The sequence below is a fragment of the Lygodium microphyllum genome, chromosome 22 (assembly GCF_053477565.2).
Source record: "Lygodium microphyllum isolate KBCC chromosome 22, Lygodium_microphyllum_v1.1.10, whole genome shotgun sequence".
Lineage (NCBI taxonomy): Eukaryota > Viridiplantae > Streptophyta > Polypodiopsida > Schizaeales > Lygodiaceae > Lygodium > Lygodium microphyllum.
The window spans coordinates 133,619,454-133,626,303 of record NC_141156.1 but is presented as its reverse complement, the minus strand read 5'-3'; the positions used below and the strand labels follow the sequence as shown (position 1 = coordinate 133,626,303).

Below are 6,850 nucleotides of genomic sequence, written 5' to 3'. Positions count from 1 at the left end.
TAGTATTTTGAAAGCACTCATTAATGAAAGCATTGTACAAACCATTTATTCCATATTTACATCCAAGAGATTTTTTTCAACATTACACAAATCATATATTTCATATTCACAGCAAACACTACAAGATATAGACCTTATACCGACGTCTAAAGCGACGAAAATACAAACAACAAAATTTTCCCCGTCGTTGCAAAAAGCGTCGTTATTGACGACGCCATAGAAACGTCGCAATATGTGTCGCTATATGTGTTGCTATTTGCGTCACTATTTGCGTCGCAAATGCGACGCAGATAGCGATGCATATAGCGACGCAACCAGTAAATTTGTGACGCTCATAGCGAGGCCAATAGCGACGCGAGCAGTAAATTTGCAACGCAAATAGCGGCGGTAACAGGGAAAAAAAAAATTTGTAACAGGGGAAAAAAAAATTTGTGGCAGGGCAGCAAGCTGCCCTGCCACATATAGCACTATGTACTATATGAGAGCCATACAAAATAGTTTCTGCACTACTGCATACAAAGCGCTTGCAAACAAAAAGAATATATACTGAAATCATAAAACTGATACATGAAATAAATACATGATCGCATAAAATACGATTGGTACAACCATGAAAGGATATCACTAATACATAGAAAATGTCTATATAGATCAGGTGACTAAAAACTAAAGGTGTGTGAGCTCCAAGGATCCAAGGGCGAGCTACAAATCCTCGTCCCCCGAAAGCTCGTCCTGCCGCAAAGGAGCATCGAACGGATTCTGCAGAAAAAGAAACAATATATCAATCCACCATACAATAATGCATTCAAATATCTCATGGTAACTACGGACAAGAAAGATGAGTGACTTACAGGGCCGCCGCGTCTATACAATCGGTCGATCAATGCATTGAGACCGTGCCTCTCTGCATATCGAGTCTCAAGGCCTTGTGGATCACCATTTGTAATGGAGTACTACAAAGAAAACAAAATGCTAACTGTTAGAAACATGATTGTCAATGCAAAGAATATTTCAAAAAAACAAATAAACAAAACAAAAGAGAAACTTACAAACTCCTCCAAATATGTCCTGTGGCCGCCACTCCCAAGATGATGCACCACTCCGGCCTCGAGTCGTGCCCTCGCCGCCTCCCGCTGCTAACTCCAACGTCCTGGCGAATCTGTAGCCTCCTCCCTCAATCGACACCAGTCGTCTGCATCTAACCACTCGGGCTTTGCAGCCCCACTCTTGATTGCCTTGCGTGCGTCGGATCGTCTATGTGACATGTATACACGCATGCAATCCATCATCCAGTCCGTAGAGAATCTATCTAATGCGGCTGGCACCGAAAACTTCTCGTGCAAGGATGCTACTATGTAGTCCTTGCTCCCCTCCGATATGTTCTTCCAATGATCCAGGTCGTTGTGCCGAAAAACTTGTTGGCACAACTCCCTCATGCGAGCCATCATCCTTCTCCCCTCATCATTCATGATAACCGCTCCTGACCTACTATTAACTAGGTATCCATAGTCCCTAGGAGTCTGCCTAAGATGGGTCCTCTCCCATCTCCGTCCACGCTCCTGGGTATATCTAGGAGATCCCTGTACATCCAGTGTACCGACAAGGGTACCCTCTCTCAGAGTGCCACTCAAAGGGGTGCCACCTGCCGACGGCGGCTGCGCAAAAGTCGGAGTAACTGGAGTAAACGTCTCCACAAGTGTGACAAATCCTAGAGGTGACGCAGCTCCAGCTGAACGACAAGACGGAGACACCACGTCCGTGTCTCCATAGCAGCACCCCCTGATCCCGATGCAATCCCTCCCTCTGGCCCAAGTCGTGAGCGTCGAGATAGTCTGCTCGAAGCTGAAGCATCTGATCGCGCTGAAGCAGATCTAGTAGGGCGCCCTGACGAAGAACGAGATAGCTCCTGGTCTGCCATCTCTCTAAATCTCGCGAGATGATCTGGAGACATACGTGCCATCATGTCCTGAAACTCCTCATCGCTCATCCCTCGACTCATCCTGAAAATGTCACCTGCACAGATAAAAATTGATGTTAGAATAATCAATTTAAACTATACAAAGCACAGTAATATAAATTATTTTTGAAAAATCCCTCTTAAAATGCATATCCTATGTACCTTTATGGAATATTTAAACAATGAATTGAGTAATACAATTCTCCAAGAATGAAGTATTCTATGGTTCCATGTTAATCTCCTGACACAACTTTGCATACACTGGAAGGTTGATAGACATGTCATCACAAAAGAACGAGTCTGCCTCGTTCTCAAAAAATTCTTGGACTTCTGTATTTCCATCATTGTTAGCCGATGCGGGCTCCAAACTTGCGGTGGCCTCCACCCCTTGTAATATCGACCCCTCTATTTGCATATTTTCTTCATCTATGCCTGGAACATCGCTTTGATCATATACTCTCGCACTTCGAGAAGTTGAAGGTATAATATACCACCATCGAGGTTGTCGGGGGTTTGGATAAAAGATTACCTGTTCACAAACACATACAAAGCGAGTTCAAACCATTGTGACATAAACCATGTCGTATTACAATTAGCAAGCAAATGACTCTTTGCACCTGTTCACAATGGGCCGGCAACACAAACGTGTCGCGCAAATCCATCCATTTTTTTTCGGAATCTACTTCGAGAAATCCAGATGGACCTCGTCGAACTGTTGCTCCAGCTCCTCCAAGTACCACTATGAACCACTGCACATCGAATAGTATCATGGAGAAGCTACGGTAATCCACCGTAATAATACTTTGCAAGTTCCCAAAATACTTCATCTCATCCACAACCGTGTTCGGATCCGTTGCTCGTCGCCAGCTCTCTTACTCAAACCTTGCCATGACACCATATGCCTTCAACCGAGATACTTGGCACCCATCATATAATGGTATGGATGCTTCCTCTCTAAGCGGGTCAGATGTCTCAACATCCATGGGAATCAATGCATCTATCATTGCCTCCATCTCAGGCTCCAAGATTGTAGGTAGGTCGGGAAGGTTGTCTGTCTCCTCTGGCATTGACGGTATAGATGGGCCTTGCGAGTGGTGGATTGGCTCCTGCAATCCATCCATCGCACGTCCACAAACTCTTCTAATTGGCCGCAAAGGGTGCACTCCCCCTTGGGTCGAGACATCACCCCCCTAGATAGAAAATTTGCCAACAAGACCCAATCTTATTGTGTATGGATTTCAATTAGCTTGCGAGTACAATGCATGATTAATATTAACTTCAAATTACCGTTTGCTGAAAATCCGCAATCGCCTGATCAATGATCTCAGATTGAAACTCGCCAAATCATCGTACGTGTTCTATAGACAATCGGTGTTTTCGTCTATTTGCCAACTTGCATTGAGAGCAAGGACATGGGACACGCTGATTAAGATACGTCTCGCGGTCTTGAACAATAAGACCTTCTTCGTTTTCCATCTTATCTACATTACAGCAAATGAGGCTTAAATGGATAGCTTTATGGAGATGTACGTCAAGTTGCAAGTTGACCGTAAATCTTGCATTGTACATAGTAGTTGAGAGATTTTCCGATGTTATATCTCGGCCTTGTATCATGCTCAAGGATTTGTTTGTCCCGGTAGATAATTATTCGTTATTGTAAAAAACTGCACTAGAGGGATTTGAGTATAAGTAATTCATTTTGAGCATCATTGAGGATCTCTTAGTCTAATAATAAATCAGTCTCAACAAAAAGCATCTTAGAAATGTGGTTTTTTTGTCATAGGATCGCGTATTAAAATTAATGCCATCTATGAAATTTATCAACTATAGTAATAAAATTTATTTCAATCAATTCTACTCATAGTCATAAGACCTGAGAGAAAATATCCTATACTCAATTTAAGGGATTCTTCTTCTATAACAATACTTTTGGGGTTCATTTTGATGAAGTACCGTAATGACCATTAGCTAGGGTATCATTTTCTTTTAGTCCTTCCGTTGACTAGTTGGCATGATTTCTAATTTTTTATGCCTATAAAGTTAATACAAAAACAATGAATTATGCATATCACAATTAGATCCCCTACTTGGACATTATGAAGGACATGACCAATTTTAAGCCATCTTAAAGAGTCACCAATGTACGTGGCCCATGGCAAAGCACATTGCATACCATTATCGATAAGTCTATTATCTTAAGTTTCCTTCCCCTCCCTCTCCCTCTCTTTCTCTCCCTCTCTCTCCCTCTCCCTCTCTTTCTCTCTTTCTCTCTTTCTCTCTCATTTCCTCTCCTAAACAAGAAAAAAGAAAGTGATTCAAACATTAAACAAGCAAGAGGGAGAGTGAGAGAGAGAATGCACTCTCTCTCTCAAACCCTCTCCCTCTCCCTCTCTTTCTCTTTCTCTCCCTCTCTCATTTCCTTCCCCTCCCTCTCCCTCTCCCTCTCTTTCTCTTTCTCTTTCTCTTTCTCTTTCTCTCTCTCTCTCTCCCTCTCCCTCTCCCTCTACCTCTCCCTCTCTTTCTCTCTTACTCTCTCGTTTCCTCTCCTAAACCAGAAAAAAAGAAAATGATTTAAACATTAAACAAGCAAAAGGGAGAGGGAGAGAGAGAATGCACTCTCCCTCTCTTTCTCTTTCTCCCCCTCTCCCTCTCTTTCTCTTTCTCTCCCTCTCTCTTTTTCTCCCCCTCCCTCTCCCTCTCCCTCTCTTTCTCTCCCTCTCTATCTCTCCTTCTCTCTCATTTCCTAAACAAGCAAAAGGGAGAGGGAGAGAGACAATGCACTCTCCCTCTCTTTCTCTTTCTCTCCCTCTCTCATTTCCTTCCCCTCCCTCTCCCTCTCCCTCTCTTTCTCTCCCTCTCTTTCTCTCTCATTTCCTCTCCTAAACAAGCAAAAAATAAAGTGATTTAAACATTAAACAAGCAAAAGGGAGAGGGAGAGAGAGAATGCACTCTCCCTCCCTCTCCCTCTCTTTCTCCCCCTTTCACATTTCCTCCCCCTCCCTCTCCCTCTCCCTCTCCCTCTCCCTCTCCCTCTCTTTCTCTTTCTCTTTCTCCCTCTCCCTCTCCCTCTCCCTCTCTTACTCTCTCGTTTCCTCTCCTAAACAAGCAAAAAAGAAAGTGATTTAAACATTAAACAAGCAAAAGGGAGAGGGAGAGAGAGAATGCACTCTCCCTCTCTTTCTCTTTCTCTTTCTCTCCCTCTCCCTCTCCCTCTCCCTCTCTTTCTCTTTCTCTCCCTCTCTCTCCCTCTCCCTCTCTTTCTCTTTCTTTTCCTCTCCTAAAGAAGCAAAAGAGAGTGATTTAAACCTTGAACAAGCAAAAGAAAGAGAGAGGGAGACTCACCGATGAGATATGGCGAGCGTGGGGCGGCTTCTCTTTGCGATGAAGGCTCCTTCTCTCCTTCCCGAACAACAGTGGCGGCGGCGGCAAGTCTTCTTCCTCTCCTTCTCTCACGACGGTCGCTCTCTCCCTCGCTCTCGCTCTCAAAACTCTCAATGGAGCAAACAAGAAATGAAAATTGTGCTTGGTTTCGGCCGCGTTTTTTCCTTGCGGCCCATTGCTATTTGCGTCGCTATTTTGACGCAAATAGCGATGCCAATAGCGACGCCGCTATCCGCCATCGCTAATCGGCGTTGCTACTGGCCCAAATCCTTGTAGTGAAAGAGAGTATTTTTAACAGTGTAAGAAATCTTTTCATATTCACAGCAAAGAAGCTATCATTTGCAAGGTAGCGGACAACAAAAAAGACAGGCACTCCAGAGATCAATCAAGCAATCGAGAAGAAGAAGAAGACATTGAATTTTCAAGAGTGAGTGCCTAATCTCATTGCTATCGAAAAAAAAATTGCATTTAATTTTCATACATGATTTTTATTTAGTTAATGCTTGAGGTGTTTGATCTTAATATTATTTAATACTAATCATATGAAAGAGTAGTACTAGTCTGATTTGTAGTAATTGCATGGATTGAAATGATCAAAATCAATGTAATTTAACTCAAAATCAAAAATAAAGTAGAGAATAGTTGAAAATGTATTGTAATTAGTAGAAGTAAGAAATTTGTGTCAATGTAGCAAAAATTACCCGTGAAGTAGAGCAAACATGTTGTGGAGTGGCAATCATTCACTATCTTGTGTCAAATTGTTGAACCCTTAGAGTAAGATTTATGATTTGAAGACACATGTAGTTTTGGTCACAATACTCTAATTCCAACTGCACAATCTATTTCAGTTTGAGAAAATGAAACAGTGGAGACCAGTCAGAGAAGCATAGGGGGATAGAACTGCCAAATATTATGGCTGCAAAACTTGCAGTAAGAGAGGGGCGACAGCAGAGATAAAAACACAGAGGATTAAAGATGCACAACTTGCAACTATAAAAACACAACAGAGAAAACACTTAGGTCAGAGAGTTACATGAAAGAGAGAGGGAGGGGAAGAGAAACTTGTTTTGAAAAACATCATGATTAATTGTAAAGACCAACCTTGTGAAAGGGATCATTTAATGTATCACACTATTCGAAATACCATAACTTATTACGAAATACGAGTAAATTTGGATCCTATTTTTGTAACTATTTTTTAATTTCTTTAAAGATTTCAAGTCACGATTTTTAAAAAAAATCACATAATGGCTATATTGTCGCCTATTAGGGTCCTCGCCGTTGGAGGCGTTGGTCCTAAACCCCCACCAAGAGCATTGCCCTTGGACCCCCGTGACTAGGGGCATTGCCCCTAGATCCCCACCAAGGGGTGTTGCCCTTCAGACCTCCCATTGGGGGCGTTGCCCCCAAACCCCCATTGGGGGACACTACCTCCTGACCCCCACCATGAGGTGCTGCCTCTCGAACCCACCATTGGCAGCATTGCTCCCAAATCCCTATAAGGGGCACTGT

At 42.9% G+C, this 6,850-nt stretch overlaps 1 long non-coding RNA gene across 1 annotated transcript; it reads right to left on the bottom strand.

Moving 5' to 3' along the window:
* Positions 1-646: 646 nt before the first annotated feature.
* On the bottom strand, positions 647-1,412 carry LOC148017641 (uncharacterized). The gene is made up of 3 exons (XR_015687855.1): positions 1,050-1,412; positions 852-953; positions 647-759 (listed from the first exon to the last, which is right to left on the bottom strand). It is a non-coding gene; the product is annotated as an uncharacterized LOC148017641 (long non-coding RNA).
* Between the last annotated feature and the right edge of the window lie 5,438 nt (positions 1,413-6,850).